General features: G+C 40.3%; 1 long non-coding RNA gene and 1 other non-coding gene across 2 annotated transcripts in view; both read left to right on the forward strand.

Annotated features, from left to right (window-relative positions):
* Nucleotides 1-19,482, forward strand: part of LOC121020906 (uncharacterized) — a 35,305-nt gene extending 15,823 nt beyond the window's left edge. The window contains exons 3-4 of the long non-coding RNA XR_005786352.1: nucleotides 18,225-18,338; nucleotides 19,351-19,482. This is a non-coding gene — a long non-coding RNA (uncharacterized LOC121020906). The remainder of the gene's footprint in view (nucleotides 1-18,224; nucleotides 18,339-19,350) is intronic.
* LOC121020953 (U6 spliceosomal RNA) lies at nucleotides 13,292-13,394 on the forward strand. Its single transcript, XR_005786380.1, has one exon. It is a non-coding gene; the product is annotated as a U6 spliceosomal RNA (small nuclear RNA).
* Nucleotides 19,483-24,900: the final 5,418 nt, after the last annotated feature.

The following is a 24,900-nucleotide window of genomic DNA, read 5'->3' on the forward strand; positions in this document are numbered from 1 at the left end:
TGACTACTCTAGGTACCTTGTATAAGTGAGATTAGACAGTTTTTATCTTTTGTATCTGGCTTAGTGCGTCTTTAGCATGTATCAAATTTCATTCCTTTTTAAGGCTGGATAATATTCCATTGTATGTATATATCACCTTTTGGGAATGCATTCACTCGTTGGTGAACATTAGGGTGGTTAGCAAGTTTTGGCAATTGTGCATAAATGCTGCTATGAACATGGCACATGAAACCAGTTTTATCATCTTTTGAAGAGATGAAACATTGCCCATCAAAGATCAACATTGCCCAGAAAGATCAGAAGTGAAAGCTAGATTGCCGAGTGTTATTTATTGTCCACTGATTTTTGTCTATGTGTTTTTGCTCTCCCACTAGATGGGATATTTTCCGAGCATAGGGACTGGCTTGAAATTAGTGGACTTCAAACTTTTTAACTTACATTTTAAAAAAGAATATTGAAATAAATGCCTCTTTGCTTATTTTTTTAAGTCCATTTAGATGGCTGAAATTCTTTTTTTTTTTTTTTTTTTTTTTTAGTTTTGATTGATTTGTTTGTTTTGAGAGAGGGAGAGCAAGTGGGGGAGACACAAAGAGAAAGGGAGAGAGAATCCCAAGCAGGCTCCGCACTGTCAGCCCAAAGCCCTACGTGGGGCTCAAACTCACAAACCGTAAGAAATCAAGAGTTGGAGACATAACTGACTGAGCTACCCACGAGCCCCTAAATGGCTGAAATTCTTAGGCTGTTTCCTGGTCTGTATGTTTTATGCTTGAAAGTTCATCCATCAGCCTGTGAAGCTCTATTAGGGTAACATCCTAGTCTTGTTAACTTTTATATCCCCAGCATCTGGCATAAAGACCAGCCCAGAGACGGCTGGGGGAAGTGTTCTTGAATGGATTGACCAGACATCATTGTCTGATTTGCACTTTCAGCCCCCAGGAGAAAAAAGAAATGAAAGCTAGATTGCCGAGTGTTATTTATTGTCAACTGATTTTTGTCTATGTGTTTTTGCTCTCCCACTAGATGGGATATTTTCCGAGCATAGGGACTGGCTTGAAATTAGTGGACTTCAAGCTTTTTAACTTACATTTTAAAAAAGAATATTGAAATAAATGCCTCTTTGCTTATTTTTATACTGGCACTTAAAATTTTGCATAAGTTAAACAATACTAAGGAAATGTCTTTTTTTTTTCTTTCAAATGTTTATTTAAATTCTAGTTAGTTAACATACAGTGCAGTATTGGTTTCAGGAGTAGAATTTAGTGATTCATCACTTACATACAACACCCAGTGCTCATCATAACAAGTGGCCTCCTTAGTGCCCATCACCCATCTAGCTCACCCCTACCCAGCACCCCTCCATCAGTCCTCAGTTTGTTCTGTATCATAAAGAGTCTCTTATGGTTGGTTTCCCTCTTTTTTTTCCCACTGTCATATATTCATCTGTTTTGTTTCTTAAATTCCACATATGAGTGAAATCATATGGTATTTGTCTTTCTTGGACTGACTTATTTCACTTAGCATAATACACTGTAGCTCTGTCCATGTCATTGCAAATGGCAAGATTTCATTCCTTTTGATGGCTGGGTAATGTTCCTATATATATATATATATATATATATATATATATATATATACCAATATATATATACCAATATATATATACCAATATATATATACCAATATATATATATATATACATATATACATATATATATATACACACCACACCTTCTTTAGCAATTCATCAGTCGATGGACATTTGGGCTCTTTCCATAATTTGGCTATTGTTGATAGTGCTGCTATAAACATCAAGGTGCATGAACCTCTTTGAATCTATATTTTTGTATCCTTTGGGTAAATACCTAGTAGTATAATTGCTGGGTCATAGGGTAGTTCTATTTTTAACTTTTTGAGGCTAAGGAAAGTTCTTGTATGTTGCCAGTATTGACAGTTAATACAAGAGATTACATCACTCTTTCAAATATGTCCAGTGGGGTTTTACATAAAGTAGCAATGTGATTCTACCATCATCTACTTAAAAATACATAAATAATCCCTGTTATAACAGTTGGAATCTCTACATTGTTCCTTGTTTTTCCCTTGAACTTATATCTTCAGTTCTACTTCCCTCACAGAATTTTATCCTAGTTAAATAATAGTTTCATGGTTGGAAGTCATTTGTGGAGCACCCTATGATTCTTCTTGGCAACATTATACAATTAAATGTTTAATTTTAATTTTTAATTTAAATTGCCTGTGACCCTAAGGACCCATGTTGGAAACAATTTCTTTTTTTTTTTTTTTCTCAACGTTTATTTTATTTTTGGGACAGAGAGAGACAGAGCATGAACGGGGGAGGGGCAGAGAGAGAGGGAGACACAGAATCGGAAACAGGCTCCAGGCTCTGAGCCATCAGCCCAGAGCCCGACGCGGGGCTCAAACTCACGGACCGCGAGATCGTGACCTGGCTGAAGTCGGACGCTTCACCGACTGCGCCACCCAGGCGCCCCAACAATTTCTACTGGATTGAATCATCTTCATTCAATTAGCACAGTCATTATTTGTGCTTAACCAGTCAAAAAAAAACCCCATGATTCTGTCATAATTTTATAATTATTTATAATATGACAATTCATAATTATTATTCATACAGTCATACAAAATTTTATAGGCAGTGCCTTTTCTAATGATAGGAAATATTTAATTTTCAATTGTTCTCTTTATTGCCAGATTGAAATGAAGTTTGGAATCAATTCTACTTCTATTTTTCATTTTAATAGACTAGCATGAGATGTCTTGTTCGCACAATAAATTAGATGGGGATGAATTCCTTTTGAATTAAGTGCTAAAAGTCACATAAGAGATCTGTCATCAAAAAGTATTTTTGATAACTCATCAGATGGCAATTCAATTAGGTCTTTTTCCAATCTCTCAGTTTTTTTTGAAGCGCATCCCCATTCAAAAAAGATGATTAATTATACCTGTACTCTTTCACTTTGAGGGACCTGTTTAATCTAATATATTTAGAAGATGTTGAAGGAATGAACATAATGTGAACTCAAATATACCTTTTTTATCCCATATAATATTTTTGTGTAAGATTACTTTATCCCATCACAAATTTAAATGTACTTTTATCAAGACCTTGGAGCTGCGTGTGTGGTTTCATTAGTTTGTGAGAACCATCTTCCACATAACCCCAAATCTCCAAATCAGATTAACTGAGAAAAGCCTAACTTCATACTTCAATTCCGATAAACATGTTTATTCACTTACTTTTCACTTACTTTCAGTTACTTTTCACTTACTTTTGACACTCATGAATTCACTCGTGAATTCTTATTTTAAGATGTCTAAGTAAGGCATGGAGGCTTGTTATGAGTTTGCATCTGGGTATAAAAGGGCACAGCTGATTTATATTTATGTGACTTATATTTATGAATACATTTACACTTATATTTATATCATATTTATTATAGGAACAATGCATTTTTTGAAAAGAGTGGGGAAATGGAAAAGATAAGGTCACTAAACAAAACTATCCCCCTTGCTTTTCCACTCTAAAACATATCTAAATTCAGAACATCTCAAATGGGTTGATAATACCTTGTGGCCAATGCCACATTTTGCTTTTATAAATGTATGCTTAAGATAGGGAAATACAAGAGGCCCTCTCACTGGTTTATGGTGCCTTTGATGGACACAGAAGCCTCCACAGATGCCAGTATTTCTAATGGTCTGTTTGATAGGCAAGGGGTGGGGGGTCTACACCTCAGAACAACACAGGATCATAAAGTTCAGTGTCAGAAGTACGTCTGTCTTTTGTCAACCAGCGGAAGGGAGAACTGACAGGAAATCTCAACTCCAGACATTTCCTCAAGCAGACGCCTTTTTAAAAGAACAGATATGGAAGTTGAGGATGAGAAACTAAATGCTCTTAGCATTATCCATGCCAGTGGTGCCTTGGAAAGCATGTATCTCCAGGGGTACACACACTTGCTAAGGGCCCACTGTCTTCTCCTCCTCTGTGTCCTCACCCCTTAGCTTAACACACACTGATACACACACACACACACACACACACACACACACACACACACACATATATACACACATATATGGCGACCTCACAGTTGTAAATTCCTTACTTTCATGAACTGGTTAGTTTATGGGTTACAGATTGCAGAGCTTGTACGGTAGACACCTCATTCATTCGTTTTTTTTCCATTTGTTAATTCAGCAAGTACACGATAAACACCCATTATCTGCAAGTCAGCGTGGCTCGGCTAAAGATAAAAGATGCATAAAATAAGGAGATCATATTCTGTAGGAATGAGAAAGCTTGTCCATGAATAACTATGGTACAAATTAGAAAGTGATACATGTGGAGGGTTTGGGAGGGGACAATTAGTTGTGGCTTGAAGAGTCAGGCCCCGCGAAGGACAGCATGCATGAGGGTAGGCATAGATGCAAAGCCGTTACAGCTTCTAGAAATGCAAACCAAAGGGCCTGTCAGCACAATCTTCCTATCTGAAAGGTAGCAGCACTTTACTTAAAATTTGTAATTCACGTGCTCATACTTACATTTATGCGTGAGCATACATAAAACCTTTAAAATTAAGGAACCTATTTCCTACCTATGGAGTCAATGGAATCATACTTTATTATGATTTTTTTTTCTGTTGAGAAGGGGCATAAGTATCATAGTCTGTCAGTTTCATATTTATTGGGGGAATGTTTTCAGATCAATCTTTCCTCACTGACTTGAGAACACATTTACTTTTATTTCATGAACTCTGCTTCAACCAAAAAACTCTCTGATGCTGACTCAGCATACAAAGCTACATTTTATACCTGTCAGGCTGCATATAGATTTTTATAAGGTGAACAATGGCTGTATTTAAGTACTGATGTAGTAATCGTGAAGTCTGCTGGCAGTATCCTTTGGAAACTGAATCCATAAATTTTATTAGTATTAAATGTTTCTAAGGGGAGTTGACAAATAGTTGAGTGGGATAGCATTTTCTCTGTACTTGGCAAAGACAGAGGGAAGAAAAAGTCCCTATTACACAATGAGAAATGCATTAATGCTCAAACCCATTCATCTCAATTTTGCACAAATATAATTTAAGACCTTTTACAACTGTTGGTGAAATTACAGTGTGCTGCAGGGAAGTTGCAAAATTTTTATGGGCCTAATAAAATTGTCATTGTAATACCATTATAGGGTGCTGGGACAATATAGATATTTGTAATACTCATACTCCCATGCCAAACTGAGAAAGGGAGATAGTAAGTTTGATTGGAGGCAAGTGCTGCACAGGGCTAAAACCCAAGCATGTTTGATAATGAAAAATCTCCCTAACAGTGTTTGCTATCAAATGAAATTGGGTGGGTGATTAGGCATTTTAACTGGTTGGCTTTCTACTGGAACAGATAAACATTATCATGCACCGTCTCTAACATCAGTTATTGTTGAAATCATCATGCATTATCTCTAGATAAATTTCAAAATAATTTCCAGTTATATGCTGACTGCTTTTGCACTCGAGTCTGGCTTCAGAGATGGGCCCAAGGCCTTTCTCTGCTCTCCCTTTTAGCATACAGACAAACATCTCTTGATTTAGTTAGACTCAAAGCTTTGGAAAAGATCTGATCAGAAATTTAACTACTTGGGACCATGAGGTAAACAAAAAACCAAAACAGCCTTCTTGGTAGGTATCAACACTTCTGGTGACGTCAGTTAGAAGAGGATACTATAAAACGGGTCAGCATCGAAATCTTGAGGATTCAAAACAGAATTTGCAGGAGGTGCCCCCAAACAGAGTTGGGGCCTTTTCTGAAAAACCACATTCTCTGTCTACCCCTGGATTCGTGTCTGAGATCCACTAACAGGATACATAGATCAAACATTCAGTTTCTCCAAGGTGGGCAGTACGATGGAGTCATGCACTCCAGCTATGAAAGACTTGATATTCACTCTTCCCTTTCTGGGCCTCAGCTGATGGAGGTACAGTCCTCATGACCTCACTAGAGCGGCCTTTGTGTTTGAACTCTCAGTGTCCCTTCCTACCCTGAAAAGAATTAGTTTGACCTAAACCTGGCTAATCCCATTTGCCTTAGTAGTGGTTGGTTTCAGAACAGTTGATCATGGTGAGCTTGTGCTCTGTGAAAGGGAGTGTACTGGTGCCTCCTGGGAAAGACTGCCTCTTGCCCAGGAGGGACCCAGGAAAGACTGGCCTTCTCTTCCTTGTCTTTGGTGTGGCCCACAGACATGCTCAGCCGTGTCACTACAGCTAAGGATGAGGCAACACAGAGAGGAGGTCTGAGCTAGGAGAGACACCAAAGGTTGGAGACAGAGCCCTGATACCTTCTACCAGGCACCTGCCTCCCTCTGGTGTGCTGGGGTCTAAGCCAGGGAAGAAACTTGGCTAGGGACAAACTTGCGGAGCTATGCCATTTGCTGGTCTATGAAACCTTTGGAAAACTCTTACTCTCTCTGAGCCTCGGTCTCTCTATCTGTGTAACAAGGATAAAAACGTACTTGGCTTATAAAGCTATTGGGGGCCTTAAGTGAATTAATATATGTAGAGTGCTTGCAAGAGCATCTGGCCCATAGTGGGCCCTCAATAAATGCTAGCTTTTCTTAGTTTTGTTATGTGAAAAATAGTTTTCCTCATTGTTTCAGCCATTTTGAATCAGGATTTTCTGTCATTTTTAATTAGAATATTTAGCAATATTCAATGCACAATTGATGCATTGGTTTTGCTCAAAGGCTATATGTTTTAGGAAGACTCCATTGGCCAACCTATTTAAAATTACACCTCCCTCTAGCATCTCTTATCTCCTCTCCTGACTTGTTTTTCATCAAAGGACTTACCACCATCATATCTATAATACATTTTACTTCTTTGTTTATTCATTATCTTCTGCCATGACTATGAGAATGTAAGCTTCATGGAGGGAAGGATTTTTTTTTTTTTTTTTTTTTGCCTTTTTTTACAGCTTCATTCCACCATGCCTGGATGAGTACCTGGCACAGAGCAGGCAGTCAAAAACATTTGTTGACTGAATAAATGTTGTATCACGTGCTGCCCGGTCATATGGTGCAACAGTTAGGGTAGGCACATCTCTATGCCCTTGAGTCAACAAGGGTGACAGATGGGCAGCAAAGACAACGTAACTTTGTCCAGATGAAAAAGGAAAACGATGTAGGTTGCTTCAGAAATTACTAGGCAAAACAGCCCATTACTTTCTGGGTTATGCCTTGACTCTGATAGAGTAGTCATCAGCATGTTTAAAGATGGATGGGTATGGTATCAGAACGTGGGGGCTGGCAAGTCTGAAATCCATAGGGCAAGTCAAAAGGCTGGGAACTGGGGCAAGAGTTAATGCTTATGTCTTAAAGCAGAATTTCATCTCCAGGAAACCTCAGTTTGTGTTCTTTGCTCTTGACTGAGACTTACCCCACAGTTTTGAAGGTAATATTTTTTATCTAAAGTCAACTGATTGTAGGGGCGCCTGGGTGGCGCAGTCGGTTAAGCGTCCGACTTCAGCCAGGTCACGATCTCGCGGTCCGTGAGTTCGAGCCCTGCGTCGGGCTCTGGGCTGATGGCTCAGAGCCTGGAGCCTGTTTCTGATTCTGTGTCTCCCTCTCTCTCTGCCCCTCCCCCGTTCATGCTCTGTCTCTCTCTGTCCCCAAAATAAATAAACGTTGAAAAAAAAATTATTTAAAAAAATAAAGTCAACTGATTGTAGATGTTAACCACATCTACACAATACTTTCACAGCAACACCTAGATTAGAGTTTGATTACATCATTTAAGTCATTCTCCAGCCAAGTGGATACTTAAACTTATCCATCGCAGATATGCTAAGAAGCATACAATACATCAGTATCCTGAAGTTGATTTAACAAAGAGCTCCTCAAATACTCTTTATTGGCATTAAAGATTAACTGGTATAAATAGCCCTAAATTCATATAATCCTTCAACATATATTATACATCAGTCAATTTATGAGCCAGATTCAACCTGATTCTCCTGATACAAAAATGGCTTTTCTCATGGTAGTTTTCTAGCTAGACCTTCAATAATGGCTTCAAAATACAGTGCAAAAATATCGTGAGCCCCACAAGTCATCCATTCTCACAAGGATTATTTGGAGTTGGCAGATGAGCAAATACATGAATGAGCATTTATGGAGAGTGATCTTTTTTATCTTAATGAATGTTTTGGGATGCTTGTCTTAGAGTCTGTTTGTCAAGGTAAACATTCATAAAGATAAATTATAATAGTTGTTTCTTAGCTAAACTATATTGAGGTCTCACTACTATGCTCCAGTTATGCTAAGCACCTTACACAATTATCTCATTTAATCCTCGTGGTGATCCTTTGAGGTCGGAGATAGTTTTGCTCTCATTTAACAGCTTAGTCCCTTCGACTACAAAGTCCTTCAGATCGTGAACTATTTCTAGTATTTCCAGTGTCTCACCTCACACACTCAAGTTCAAGCTTTATCCAGGACGGATTCTAAAGAGGAGTTGATTGGTAGATTGGTTGAGTTCCTTAAAAGCCTTGCTTAAAAAAAAACAAACAAACAAACAAAAACGCAAGAGGGTTCACTTTGGCTCTCCCAAGGAGTAATAAGCCTGTGTCTTTTCAACTAAACCCTTTACTGTGATGCTACCAAAACCAAACACCTTGGGTTAGAAATCTGTATGGGGATACACTTTGATCAAAACCGGATCTGTCTTGTGCCTCACAAGTTTTAAATGTAGGGTTCACTTCAATGTTCCTTTCCATCTGGAAATGCATGATTTCATTTTAAGGAAAAAGAAAACAATCACTTTAATAAAAATCTTTATGAACAAGGTTCAGAAGGCTTCTTGGACGACAAATGGCTCTTACAAAACAACATGGTGGTGAGTTAAGTGTAAATGGCTCAGAAACATGCAGATTAAATTTCCCTGGAAACACTCATGGGCTTCCAAAATTAATGGGGAAAAATACTTGGGCAATGTATATTTCAGACTTCATGCTTTTTCTCCTCTTTCTCGTTCTGTTGATTTTATTTTCTTCTACAAAACACTTTCTAGGGTGACTTCATCTCTTGTGGTCAGGATGCTGTCAGGCCAAATTGTCATTAATCCTGGTGCATTCTGGGTGGCCCACTCTGGGTATCAGCTGTGTTCCCTCTCTTACAGAGTTCACTTTTCTCTCTACTATTTGTCTTTCAATATAGGAAAGGTATAAAAATAAAAGCACAATTTCAAGTCTGTGCCAAGCTTTTAGGCCTTGTGAAAGTCCACTGTCATGACACTGGAGAGATAAATGTGTGAGGTTCTTGTGTGTTGAAAACTGATAAATCTTCTGTGCTTTAACTCAGAAGATACCACTACGGATATAGATGTGGTAGAGGGATCCATAAATCAAGATTTGAAGATACTTAGGAGGGACTTTTAAAAGGCCCTCTAACCCATTCCCAAGCCTCAGACATATCTCAATATAAAACATGACAGAAACATAATTATAGTCTCATTTCTTAAATATTGCCTTAGAAAAGTTTTCTTCAACATACTTTAGAAAAATATTTCTATGTTTCCTCCTGTACAGAAGTTCCCATAAAAAAATAACCAAATTCCATTTTATGGGGATTTATCTTTTCTTTTCCTGTCTTTTGAAGGGAGCGAATTCTGGAACACCAGATTGGTATATAGGACTCTTTTTGCCCGGGCCTTGTCCAACCTTAGTCAGTGAAGCTTGTCAGGCATTTGTCTTTCAGAAGAGAACAGTGCTGGCAATGCTTATTTTGTGATTTTCCCTATCACATATCCAAGCAGTAACATCTCCAGGGCTGCGAGAATGTGTTTAAGTCCTTTCCATCTCAAGACAACATACAAAAAGGAAAAGCAATTCTCCTTATTTAATGAGTACGTAAGTAACGAAAAAAATGTGGAGCTGCCTCCTAGAGCTTAGAGTTTAGTTGGGGTTACAGAAGTCACCTACACAGGTATGTGAGGGTGATCAGCAGACCCTCTCTCCAAAGGCAACTATGAAGCTGGACAAAACTGATAGAAGCAACTACTTCTGGAACTGAGCCAAAAGCATGCAACAATCAGCAGATCCTTCATGCTTGACACAGTGCTGAACTTCAAGCAAGAACAGTGAGAGTCTGTAATTCCTTGCCTAGGGCTGTACTCATTCCACCCCACACAGGGGCCCAGCTCCATCTGCCTGCAGAATTTGGCAGTCGGGCAGGCCAAGAAAACATTCAGCTTTATTGTCAAGGTTGAAGGGGTGTCATTTGATTATGAATAGTGGGCAACGACTATGCTAAGCGTGGTGGGAGTGATAAGGTAGGCAGCCAGAGGGCCTGTGTCTCTTGTAGCCTGAAGTTACTCTTGTGGTTATATAAAGCCATAAGCAGAACACAGTATGGTTCGTTTTCTAGCATATCTAGATGCAGTATATATGACAATCATAATACAAATGAGGAGAAAAAGAATGTGTTTATTGAAGTTTCTACATCTTACCAGATTGACTCATATTGACCTATGAATTCTATTGTGGTAAATTAAAATGTACATTGTAATCTTTAAAATAGTCACTAGTATAAAATAGTATTAGAATAAAAATCATCGGAGAAATTTAAATGATACACTGAAAGTATTTTTTAACACTAAAGGTATTAACAGTAAAGAAGGTAGCAGAGGTGGCTCAGTATGTTGAGTGTCCAACTTCAGCTCGGGTCATGATCTGTGGTTCGTGAGTTTGAGCCCTGCGATGGGCTCTGTGCTGTTAGTGCAGAGCCTGCTTTGGATCCTCTGTCCCCCACTCTCTCTGCCCCTCCCCCACTTATGCTCTCTCAAAAAATAAATAAACATTAAAAAAGTAAAAAAAAAAAAAAAAAAAAGAGGAGCAGAGGGCCAAAAATATAAGAAACATAGAAAACCAATAGCAAAATGGCAGGTATAAATCCAATGATATCAATAATTACATTAAATGTGAAAGGTCTAAATGCCCTGATCAAAAGGAAGAGATTATCAGAATGGATCAAAAAAGCAAAATCCAACTATATTTTCTGACTACAAGAATACATTTTGGATTCAAAGACAGAAATAGGTTGAAAGTAAAAGATGGGGAATGATATAGCAGGTAAATAGTAACCATGAAAGAGCTAAAGTGATCATTTAACATTAGACAAAACTGAGTCTAAGACGAGAATTACTACTAGAGGCAAAGAGGGACGTTTTATAATGGTAAAAATGCCAATATATCAAGAACATCTAACAATTATAAATATATGCATATCTAACAACAGAACCTCAAAACAAACGAGGCAAAACTAGTGAGAATTGAAATAATTGATGATTTACTAGTAGCTGGAAATTTCAATACCTTACTTTTCAAAATTGAAAGAACCATTCCACAATCAATCATACATGGAAGAGTTGTGCTATACATTGAGGCAACTCAACTTCTGATTTAAGAGCACTCTACCCAGAATATTCTACTCTGTGTTTTGCAAAATACACATTTTTTCAAGAAACTGATGTGATATGAATGTAGAAAGTCTTCAGGAATCCACAAAAATACTAGAATTAATCTATGAGTTATATATATATACAAAAAGTATTCCTATACATCAGCAATAAACAGTTTGAAATAAAAGTAGCAAAACAATTTGATAATAAAAAATCCAATATGGTTAAGATGGCAATTCACCCCAAATTGGTGTATAAAGTCAATACAATCTCTATCAAAATACCAGCAGACATTTTTGTAAAAATTTAAAAAAAAATTCTTAAAGTTTATATGTAAATACAAAGGATCTAGATAGCTAAAACAAATTTTGACAAGAACAAAATTGGAGGCATTCCTCTACCTGATTTCAAAACTTACTATAGCATCAGAGTAACAAAAACAGTGTGGTATTTTGCTGGGATAAATACTTAATAGATCCATGGCACAGAACTGAGACTCCAGAAGGAACCCATTTTATTAAAGGATGATTGATTTTCAACAAAGATGCCAAGACAATCAGTGGGGAGAAAATGGTCTTTTCAACACTAGTGCTGGAACAATTGGATTCTCCCTGTAAAAACCTGAATTTAGAGCTTTACTTCACACCATGCAAAGTGGATTATAGACCAAAGAATAAGGGCTAAAAGTATACCATTTCTTCAAGAAAATATTGGGGAAAATCTTTGTGATCTTGAATAGGCAAAGAATTCGTAAATATGACCCCCAAAGCATGATCCATAAAAAAAATGATAAATTAATCTTTATCCAAATTTAAAATGTTTGTGTCACAACAGACGCTTTTAGACTAATGGAAAGATAAGTCACAGACAGGAAGAAAATATTTGCAAGTCATAGTTTTAGTGAAGTACCAGAATCTATAATATATAAAGAACTCTTATGACTCAATGACAAGAAGGCAATCAAACTGATATAAAAGTGGGTAAAAGATTCAAATAGGCATTTTACCAATGAAGATACTAAAACTGCTAATAATTACTTTGAATTAAACAAAAATGTTCAACACCGCTGGCTCTAAGAGAAAAACAAATGAAAACCATAATGATATTCTTGTCAGTATCTACTAGAATGTCTATGAAGTGAAGGACAGACGATACTGACAATCAGTCATGTGTCGCTGATGGGCATATAAAATGGCACATTCACTTTGGAAAACAGTCTGGTAGGCTTTCAGAAAGTTAAACATGACTTTATATGACTCAGCAATTTCCCTGCTAGAAATCCATTCCGGGCAGGGGTGGGGGAGGTGGGGGTGGGTGGAACCTGTTCATACAAAGGTATGTATGTGAGTGTTCGCAGCAAAAAGTAGAAACAATTCAAATGTCCATCAAGTGATGAGTGGATTAAAAGCGGTGTATCCGTATAAGGCAGTACTATTTAGCAATAACAAGGAAATAACAACCATACTGATTCACATTACAGCTTGAATAAACCTCAAACACATTATACTGGGTTAAAGAGGCCATAAATAACTACATATGTATGATGCCATATCGATGAAATCTCCAGAAAAGGCAAATTTATAGAGCCCGGAAGCAGATCATTGGTTGCCTGGGGCTGAGGGTGTTGTGAGAATAAACTACAAATAGACGTGAGTGTACTTTTTGGAGTTTGGGGGAATATTCTAAAACTGGATTGTGGAATTGGGTGTACAACTCCGTAAAATCCGAGTGGAAAATCATTGAATCGGATATTTAGAATGAGTGAATTTAATACGTAAAGCTATTAACTAAAAAGCTGCTTGTGGTTGCTTCAGCAGCACATGTACTAAAACTGGAACAATAAAGAGAAGACTGGCATGGTCCCTGAGAAAGGATGGCAGGCAAATTTGTGAAGCATTCTATACTTTCTAAGGCACAGCTTAATAAACCCACCAAAAAACCCCACACAGTTTTATTGTATGTCTACCATTTACCAGACTCAGTCCTCAGCACTGGCAATAGAGGGGACTAAGTCAGACACGATATCTGCCTCTACGGAGCTTCTAGGTAGTAAGAGTCTTTAATGATTATAAGCAGGTTGGCATTGCCAGCTTTTGAAGTGCCAGGAAAGAAAAAAACCCCGAATTCTGTTAAGTATACTATATTCCCCCCAAATCCCTAATTCCATGGAACTTCCATTGTAAGGGGATTTGGGGAAGATGAGAATAAGGACCTAAACACATAAATATATAACATTTTAGGAGGTGATAAATGCTGCTAATAAAATAAGTCCAAGAAAAGAAATAAAAATGCTGAAGGAAGAGGAAGAGGTATTATTTTATGTAGAATGGGAGTGGAAGGCCTCCTGGATAGGGTAACCTTTGGCAGGACACCTGGGAGAACGGGAGACAGAGAGCCATGCCAATGTCTGGAGCAAACAGCATTCCAGGCGAAGGGAGCTGAGTCAGGGATGTGTGGCCTTTCTGAGGACTGGCAAGGAGGCCAGTGCGGTTGGACCAGACTGAGTGGAAAGCCTAAGAGATGAAGTTAGAGGGAGCTGGGCCGGATCGGTTAGGGCCTGAAACACATTGTATGACTTTAAATTTTCTTCTGAGTGAGCTTACGGGCCACGGAAGGTTTTGAGCAGAGCAGCGAAATGATCTAACAGGTTCTAACGGTTTACGTAGTGACTGGTGGAGAACAGCCTACGGACTGCAAGGCGGGAGGCAAGGCCCGCCATTTGGAGGCTATTTGCAGGCATGTGGGGAGAGAGGCGGCAACAGTTCAAATCAGGGTGACAGGATAAGGAGAAGCCCTGGGATACGGTGACTAGGGAGGCCACAGTGTTCGCTGTTGGATTGGATGACAGGTGTGGGAGAAAGAGGAGAGTCAAGGATAATCCCAAGGTTTCTGCCTGGAGAAACTGGACCATGTTATGAAAACAGACGTCCTTAGGATGGGTAACAACTTAGCCTAGTACTGCGAGTAAGGCCACACAGTGTTAATTGCTAAGATCCAGATGGAATAGGACAGCAGAATGAGCTCTCTCTGTACCGTATTTAAAGCAAATTATGTACAGTGGTTAATTACTCAGGAAACAGTAAAGCCAACCTTCAAATTCCTGACGTCTTAAAGATGGCGGTTGTCGTCTGTATTCTATGACCTCTTGAGCACCTTCTCCACCAGATGGCAGCACAGGGGTTCAGAGGCCTTCAGCACACAGCCTCCCTCCTTAATGAATATAAATGCAAAGCATTCGGCCCCTTTTTCAGAGGAGTCGGACTTTTAGTCTCCCTCCTATCTTCCCTCCCCTACGAGGGCAGCCCCTTCCAATAATCAGCCTCCTAGACTATAATAGGAGCTTTTAAAGTTATAATCTCCTGTCACATTACTCAGCAGTCTCATCCAGGCCCAGGAAGTCATTTCCTGGAGGCCTCTTTTTTATTTGTGTTCATTAGCTCCACTAATACATTCTCTTGGAAACCACAGTTTAATAAATTTCATAGCGCATGACCAGTGGACTTAATGAATATTAGTCACTCGAAGCAATTCTTGTTTGTTCAGCTTCTCTTACCTCTCCTCCCTCCCCTCACCCCAGACCTCGCTCTGTGGAATGATAATGATACACAGAGAGCTGGCTGGCCACAACAGACTAAAAACAAGAAGTAAAAGGATCTTTCTGAGCTCACACCTGTTTTAAGATTTGTTATCCTTAAAACGAAAAGCTGTAGGGATTCACTCGGCTCCTTCCTTGTAGCTCCCAGTGGACCTTGCTATTAAACCACAGGGAGCAGCCCAGCCTTCAGAGCACTTAAAAGTACTTATGTCAAATCCATCCCATTCTTCCGGCCTCCGCTCCTGAATCCAGCCACCATTCCCAGGGGCTGGAGCACATTACAAGGCATTCACTTCATATGAATGGGCACAAACAGACTTTTTCACCATTTAGATATGTCTACATTTGCAGGCATATCCTGTAGACGGCCTGGAACAGCCTTAATTTCAATTTACTGTCTCCCCAAGGATCTTGCCATTCTCCCGAAAGTGGAAAACTCACTGGTTGTTTCTCCTCCCCGACCTCTCACCCCCAGCCTCTGTCTGCCCTCCTCCTCTTTCAAGGAAAAAAGCAGTACTGGGAGGAATATTTTGCCCAAGATGAATAGAATGAAGTTTTGATGCTTCTAACAGCGCATGTGATCTTTTATTTAAAAAAAAAAAAAATAACGAGCACCAGATTATCACATTTGGAAAGCGTTCAAAGTCAGTGCACAAAACCTGGTGAATGCCGTCTTGGGTCCCCCTGGTATATGGCTATACAAGAGAACACAAAATTGTAGTCTTGAAGTTTTACACTGGTGTTTCTGTTGTGCTGGGGCTAACTACACTTAACTGTTTATCTTGGAAATTGTTACATGAATGCGAACGTAGAGCGAATAGTGTGAGGAACCTCTGCGTATCTATCCTGAACTTTCACACTTTTCAACTTTCAACCAATCTTCTATTATCTAATCCTTCTCACACATGTACACATCTTCTTTACTCAGAGGTTTAAAAGCAAGTACAGATGTTATGTCTTTTTCTCTGTTCTGTATGCACTGCTGACTGATAAGGGCTTTCTCCTTTTATTGTAATCACTATGTCAATATCACACCAAACAAAATTAATGAGAGTTCCTTAAAATCATCTAATACCCAGTCCATATTTATTTTTCCCCGGATTTCCTCAACATGCCTTTTTATTGTTCAGAATCCAAGCCGGGTCCTGTCTTTGCATTAGTTGTTTCACCCCTAAAGCTCCCTTGTTCTACAGCTCATCTTCTCCCTCTCCTTCTCCTTTGTAAATTTTATGCAATAGACTTGTTGCTGATATCCAGATTTGTGTTCTGTAGAGATGTCCCACCCTATCGATTTGACTAATTGCTTCCTTGTGGTGTCATTTCACTTGTTCTGTACTAGTAGGGCTATTGCTGGCCGAGAAAGCTTTGGTGGAGTTCTTCAGACTTAAGGTGACCGAGGACACACCCTTAGGTAGCTAAATGGATTAGACAAGAACTACCAGCCATCAATCCTCTAGGACCTTTGGATTCCAATCCTTTGATAAATTAATTTTGGATCTCAAACTCCGTCGCAGGTGGGTCAGTACTGCTAAAAAGATTTAGGCAACTTCTGAACCAAGTTAATATGAGATTATCAATTTATATTAGCCTCAGTTACAAAAGAAATTCCTTAAGAGCCCCTTGATTGTGACATTTACCTCCGAGAAACCACCGATGAGTTGAAGTGACAATTACATGGTAAAGTAGTGTGCACAGATGAAAGACAACCGAAATAAGTCACACAAAACAAAACTTACTTTCTTTTTCCTATCTGTGTGTAATAAACTGATATTTCAAATTCTATTTGGTTTTCTTTGGGTTCCACTGTATTTAAGAAAATGCTGGTTGTAACCCAGGAAATGAATATTATGACCCACCAATGAGTCAGAGTCCATTGATTGAACTGCTGACTTTAAGAATGACTTGGCTTTTGGAAAAGTTAGAGTCATGGGCCACCTGCTTTAGTGATGCAATTGAGGCACACTTTCTTCAAAGTCTACCTCCATGCCTTTGAGTTCACGTTTGTGGAAGGAACTGAGATGAACGTTTTCAGAAGCCATAAAGAGCAACCTCCTATTTATTTATTTATTTATTTATTTATTTATTTATTTTCTCAGTAGAACCGTTGAGAAACAAGATGGAGGGAGATGCTTGGGGCAAAGTAAGAAGCTCCGTAATTTCAAATGTCTTATTTATAAGGAAGAGGACTAAAGTTTTCTAAGTGGCCTCTACTTGTTGGATGTTATTCCATTTTATCCTATGGAATCCTCGTAAAAATATGATAGACTAGCTTTTACCACCTACAAGTCACATATGACAAAACTTGGTCTCTCTGAGATTAGGTAATGTGGTTGAGATGACAGAGTTAGTAAAATGCATAGACTACTAACCAATTCATAGGGGTCATATCTCCTGGTGATTGGGGACCGAGGTTGGAGCCAGTATTCACTTTGAATCTTTGCTATGTCACTTACTGACTCTGTCAACTAGTAAGTGAGGAATGAATAACATAAATTATGGAAACACTCAGCATCTAATGGGCAAAGATTAAATATATATAATATATATATATACACATTTATAAGATACATATTAAAATATACATATATAACATATATATTATATATGTAAATTAAAAATTTTTGTTTCTGGGGGTGCTTGGGTGGCTCAGTCAGTTAAACATCTGACTTTGGCTCAGGTGATGATCTTGCAGTTCATGGGTTTGAGCCCCAGGTCGGAGCCTGCTTCAGATTCTGTCTCCCTCTCTCTCTGCCCCTCCCCTGCTCACGCTCTGTCCCTCCCTCTCAAAAATAAAGGAACGTAATTTTTTTTTTTTTAATGAAGTGTTCAACTATTCTATAACCAATGATGGATGAGATGGGACTCATGAGACCTTGACACCATAAGTCACAAAGGCAAGATTCTCTTTCTGAGAATTAAAAAGAAAATTATGAATGCATAGAAATATTTTAAATAAGAGAAAGCCTGAAAAATGAGGAACGTTGCTATTTCATGACATTCTCCAGATGAAAAGTGTGAAGCAGTTTATGGCTAAACATTTTTATTTGTGGTCCATTTTTTTCCCTTCTCTTTCTTTCTTCCTTTCTCTCCCTCTGCTTCTTCTCTACTTCCTTCTTCTCCTTTTTCTTCCTTCTTTTTGTTAGACATTTCAGACTTGTCAAAGAAGCAATGGGCCTACCAAGTTGAGCAAGACAACTTCAATTATGAAAATTATGATTGGAGAAGTTTTAGCCACCTATCTCTTCTTCTCCCATAAGGTAAGTAACTTCCAAATCTGTCGACAGTCTTTCTCTTGATGTCTAGGAAAATCTTTGACTGAGAGTGCAATACTCAGAGGGACCGATTCTGAACCCATTAGTGCTGTCCTCTATCAGATGAATCTATCTCCAAATTATTGCTAATTGAAAATGAAAAGGCATGTTTGTTTGTGAAGTTAATAAGCTCCCAAAGGGAACCAAATGCCCAGATGTCTTCATCCTTTCTTTTTAATTGACCAGTTGTCTCCCTGGGAAGATGTGTATCTTCTATGATAGCAAATAGAGTCATTTATCTTGAACTGGTTACTCCAAATCTAGCTGTATAACAAGTCATTGACTTCCTGAGATTTTGGGAACCTCAATAATGCATCAGATGTCTCATTAGCAATGTAAAGATCTGTTCCTGGGCAGAAGTGCTAATTGTGCCGAAATGAACAACTGCCTGTCATATAGGAATGCACCCCAGGAGTCAGCTACCTCACGTCTTATTATGAAAGACTTCCTCTTGTATACCGTGCAAGAGACATGCGGATTTATTTTCCTATGCGGTTCCCCACCATGAGTTATCCAACATGGCAGCCTTAGAAATGGGTTATGTGTAATGGGTTATTTGATAAGCCTGTTGTTGGCAACTGGAAAGGCACCTTCCAATAATGAAAGTACCAAGAGTCCGGGTTAGGTTCCTGAAGTCATCCGTGAAAATCGACTGAAAGCGAAGCTGAGGTTTCATCATTCATAACCACTAATCTGTCTGAGCAATCCTGTGTCCCAGCCCTGAGTCCGCGAGGCCTCGAAGGTTTCAGTTACTGCTGAGATAGCGAGGAGGTGGGGATGCGTAGAGGGGTGCACAGAACTGGAGGTGAAGGTGGAGAGACTAGAAAGGGAGTTTCATGCCTTTCGCTATGTTCGCTGGGGTCACTGGTAAATCAGAAGCGATCAGTATTCTCCACACCTTGTACTTCCCATTACAGTATGGCCCCTTTATCTGCGGTTTCTTTTTCCATGGTTTCAGTTACCTGTGGTCAGCCACGGTCGGGAGGTGGATTATGCCTGTGATAACAGAAGGTCAATGGTAGCCTGACGCTACCCGTCCTTCACCTCACTTCACCTCATCTCATTTTATCATCCCATGTCACCACAAGAAAAAGGGTAAGGGCAACACAATAATATTTTGAGCGAGGGAAGGGCCACATGCGCATAACTTTATTACAATGTACTGCTATAACTGTTCCGTTGTACGATTAGTTATTGTTGTTCATCTTTCACCGTGCCTAATCTGTAAATTAAACCTTATCGTAGGTACATGTGTGTAGGAAAAACACATACTATATGTAAGGTTCAGTACTATCCATGGTTCCAAGTATCCCCTGGGGTGTCTTGGAATGCATCCCCTGCATATAAAGGGAGACTAGCCCTTTATCCAATTGCTTCCAGGGAGATCTTACGTGTTTGTAATTGAAAAAGTTTGCCCTTACAAAAAATTAAGAGTTTGTCGCCACATCTAGAGCCTCAGAAACCGGATATGTAGATCTATCCAGAGGGGGGGAGATGCACAACACAAGTCGTCCGGCATCACGTACGGATGAGTCGTTTAAAAATCGTCACTTCCGTATTGCATTTGGTGAACAATTGCACTGTGTAGTTTGTTGGCATTTGTTTGATCATAACCAAATGTCAGGTCTTCGTGAAGGCTCAGAATTGTGGCTCTATAGAACTGAATCATGAATGCCGTGGAACAGAATTTCCTTCTCCCGTAATGACTCAGGGAGAGGGCAGCCTCAACTCTGCCATGGAGCTGGTGCCATCTGCGCATTAACTTTCTGACACGAACGCACAGGTGCATCCCTGCCCAGGCTCTGCAAGCGTTTTTCCAAAGCCGTGACCATCAACAAGGTGTTGTTCTTGAGGTAGACTGAGGGCTGGTCAAGAGGGTAAAAAGTTACCCCGGGTGTATGTCTCAACTTCAATACTGCCCTAGAACTGAGGCTATCTATATAAAATCTATAATTAACCATATAATTAAATACCATTAAGATATTTAATTAGAAATCAGTGTATAATGGTTTGTGCTGACGGCCCCCGGTGTTTCGGAGATAAAGTCTCTGCTCTTGAGGAATTTATAGTCTAGCTGTGAAGATAAATGGACCCATAATTACCATGCAATGGGATATATGCTGTAATAGAAATATGCACCCAGAGGAGGGAGAAATTAATTTAACTCTGAGGAAGGGTGGGAGGATGACATAGAGGGTGTACCATGTGGTTTGCACCTTAGGAAGAATGTAGGATTGCTGTAGATGGTAAAGGAAGTGGGGGACATATTTGCTAGAGAAAATCACACGTACAAATATCTGGAGGTAGGAAAGCATCCAGCCTGCTTGGGAAAGAGCAAAGAACCCTGGCATAGCATAAACTTAGTGACGGACGATGGGACTGGACAAGTAAATACAGGCCAAAGTGTAAAAATCCTTCCCTGTGTGCCGTGTCAGTCATTTTGGACATTAGCCCATAAACAATGAAAAGGCATGAAGGTTGGGTACTGGTAAGAGCTCCTGCTAGAACATTTGATGATGGAATATAACATTAAGGAAAGTACGAGCAATCATAAGACTGCAACTCTCTGGGCCTGGAGTCCCTTGGGGGAACGGCGACATCCCCTCTTCTAGGGAGCAAAGAAGCCTGGTTCTTGGAGCTGAATGGCTGTCACCAATGTGACACCAAGGGTTCTCAAGTGATTTTCATCTGTGGAACAAAGATTCATCTCTTTCGGATTTTTCTTGGGATGTGCTGATGTTCTCTGTGAACTGGTCCAGGTTTACTGCATCTGCCTCTAAGCAAACCTCTTCGACTGCTCAGTGAAGTTTCTCATGTTCAATAATACCAGTCTTCTGTGCTCTGCTCCATTCTCCTCTCTCTCTCTGTCTCTCTCTGTCTCTCTCTCTCTCTCACATACACACACATGCACACACACACACACACACACACACACACACACACACATCTGGCAATTCTAATGAGCCAGAGGGCACACAGGCTTTCTAGTAGTTCATTGAGTGATTTTTCATTGAACAAACATTTGTTGAACATCTTCTATGTAGCAGGCCCTGGGCAAGGTCCTCTGCACAGTGCTAAACAAGAATGATTCACTGGTGAAGTCTGAAAAGCATGACTTATGCATGACTACCTCATTTTGCTCTGTCATTTCTTGCCTATCACATTGCCTTGATCAAGGCCATTTATGATCTGACTTTGTAATGACGACATCTTATTCTGAGCATTCGCCAGTATGTCTCCTCTCTTCCAGGCAAGACTTGTCCCAGGTGTCCTTCTCCTAACCCAGCCTTCTGGTCCTTTGTCACGCTTTCTCACTGCCGCAAAGCCCCTTCTCTTTGCTAATCCAAATCCCAATCACCATTCAAATGAACCGCCCCGTGACATCTTTCTGATGGCTAACATTTTTGTTCATTTCTTTAGGATATAGTTTTAAAAAGTTAAAAATCTGAGCTGTGCTTTTAGGAGAGGGGTTAACTCTAGGGGGAGGAAGGAGAGATGTGATTCGGGAGGGGCATTCACAGAGCTCCGTCTCTTGGTAACATTTATATCTCAAGCTGGGTGACGGGTATATACAGGATTTTTTTGTTTGTTTTAAACAGAACAGTCTTTTTGTGTGACTGAGTTATTTGGCTAAAGAAAAGTAGTAAGTCACTCATTAAGTGTGTACCTCATACAAGTTATTTAACTTCTTTAAGCATTTGTAAAATGGAAACGACAACAGTACCCACTTCGTAGAGTGTTGCAAAGGTTAGTAATTAAGCGAATGCCTAGCAGGTATTTACAAAGTGCTCGACATATGGTAAGTACTTCATAGATATGAGTGATTGTCTTCATCTCTCTCTTTTCCTCCTGGCCTCCCGAGAGTACTTTTGCTGTAAATTATATAATCCAACACTTAATTGGACCCTGGCTGGTTCTGTGATTTTTCCCTTTTTTTTTTCTATTGCTCTCCGCTTTCCTCCTCAATGATGTTGTAAACATATCAAGGGATGTTATCCTTCGTGTGTTCTGTAGCATCTCAAGTGTCCTTGAATAGGTTAGGAGGCACTTGTGGGTTGATTGATTGGAATAATCTTTTCAAGAATGAACTACGTATGACCCCCCATGAGTGTTTCACTCATGTGTGTCTGGATATCTAAAAAAAAAAAAAGTCCTGTGCATGTCCGTTGCTTTCCTCCCATAATATGACCTACGAGAAGGCCACCTTGGGCTCAGAGTTGAAATATACAAATCAGCAGAGGACCTGCTCATTCACGGGCTTTCGAAGGTCCACTCACCACTTCCTGTTTCCATTCAGTACTAGAACATCACCTAATAACTCAATAAGCATGCACACCTCCCCCTTCTGAGAAGAGTATTTTTGAAGGTTATGATCTTCTGTTTCACACTTAAGGAAAATCTGAGCTAACTGGCTGCTCCACAGCAAAGTTCTAATAATCATCCCACTCTTGGGGAGACCACTTCGGGGGCTACGTAGAGCCATGGTACGGGTTCCGGAGTCTAGAGGGCAGAGCTAAAATCCCATCGGGTGCTGGCTGTAGGGCATCCACGTCTGCACCAGTAATCCATGTCCCTAGCTGTTTCCTGCCTCTTGGGCGAAGTCAATCCAACCCACACAAAGGGGGGACCAGCAGTCTGGCCTGAACCCTTAATGTGCACTTGCCAAGAACTGAGACCACATTTCCATTTATACAGGGGTTCCAAACGTTCCTGGAGGCCAAGTGTTTCTACAGGCTGGCAGGTAAGAAAACCAAGGAGAAAATGGTCACTGTCCTCAGGCCTTTTAGCTAGAGTTTTGTGCTGCCTAGTCTGTGGTCAGTCCGTTTAATCTCAAGGGATCTGTTTAGTTGAACTGTCTTTGCTGGAGTGGGTGACTGGACAGTGGAGGGGAGGGGGGCAAAAGGGAAAGTCAAGCAGTCAGGATAATGAAGGCAGGTAATTGAAAGAAGAAACCCCACTCAGTGGGGGTGAGTCAGTCTCCAGAGCCATCTCTAAATAGATCATAAACTATGCTAAAAGGATAATATCTTAATGCTCGATCTTATATGGTAAATCTAGTGCCTACCCTGTAAAAGAAGTATTTAAGATAGAAATGGAAGGTGTAAATGAAGGTCATGTCACTTACATCATAGATGCCTCATATGCTCTGACTTCTCCATCTCTACCTCAGTCCCCATCATCTAGATTGCATCTGAATAACACTGAGAACCTGCGCACACACACGCGCGCACACACACACACACACACCCACCCCACCATCACCACCACCACCACCACCACCAACAACAACAACAACAACGACCACCACAAAGACCTTCTTGGCCTGAGAATTCCACGCTGTCAGGCCTGACTTCTGTCAATTACCCCAGATGCTAAAACTAATTGGCTTAATGCTCAGATGAAAGAATCTATGTCGAGAAAGGAAGGAAAGGATCCCTCCTGTGACCAAAGCCATTAAACCTCAATTAGGACATGGACAGGGAAGGTGTAGATGAGTCTGGGGTAATTACCAGTCTTTGTCTGACAGCTCGGTTCCTGCAGCCTGGCCCAGAGCAGGTGATTTGGAAATCCGATCCCCAGACAGCTGCAGATGGTGCAGGCTGATTGCATCCTGCCCACCAGACCTCCCCTGCACTGACTGCTTTCTGCAGCTTGCAGTCCCTCACCCTTTATTCCTGCCGGGCAAGCTGGCCCCATCTGTCTTAGAGATGGCCAAACACACAGAGAGCCACTGGGCGGGGGCGGGGGGGGGGGGACGTTAATAGAGGCCAGCCCAGGAGACAACCACTGGATGGGGGTGGTGGCGATGCTCTTTCTTATGCTTTAGAACCATCTCTAGAAAACTCCTTCCATGTAGGCTTCAGATGTGTTAGCGACCAACCAAAGGTTCCACTGTCCTTATTCTAGGCACTTGGGGAGACCTGATGACTAGCTGGCCTAGGCTGTTTCTTAATGGCTTCCTGAGGCTGCAGTGATGCCTGCTTCCCATACTGCAAGTGCATTAAAGGTAGGGATGGGGCCACTCATGATGTTATGAGCTGAGTTGGGTAACCTCCATATTCAACTGTTGAAATTCCAACCCCTAGCTCTCCTCAGAATGTAATGATATCAGAGGTTAAATTTGAATGAGGCCGTTAAGGTGGGGCCCTCATCCAATGAGCGGCATTCTTATGATAAAGAGAAACTAGGACACAGGTGGAGAGATACTAGAGGTGCCCGTGAACAGAGGATCGACCATGTGAAGGGGGATCCAGAGGGTAGCCGTGTTCAAGTCAACCAGAGAGGTCTCAGAGGAAACCAACTCTGTAGGCACCTTGACCTTGGACTATCAGCTTCCGAAACTGTGAGAAAATAAATATCTGTTGTTTAAGCCACCCAGTCTGTGGTATTTTATTATGGCCTCCAAACGTACCAGTATGTTTGGATTCATTAATTCCCTCAACAACTACTTGAACATTTACGATGTGCCAGATACGGTTTAGATGGTGGCACGTACAGAGCTGAGGGA

Source organism: Herpailurus yagouaroundi, unplaced genomic scaffold (assembly GCF_014898765.1).
Source record: "Herpailurus yagouaroundi ecotype Mexico unplaced genomic scaffold, PumYag 253, whole genome shotgun sequence".
NCBI classification, from domain to species: domain Eukaryota; kingdom Metazoa; phylum Chordata; class Mammalia; order Carnivora; family Felidae; genus Herpailurus; species Herpailurus yagouaroundi.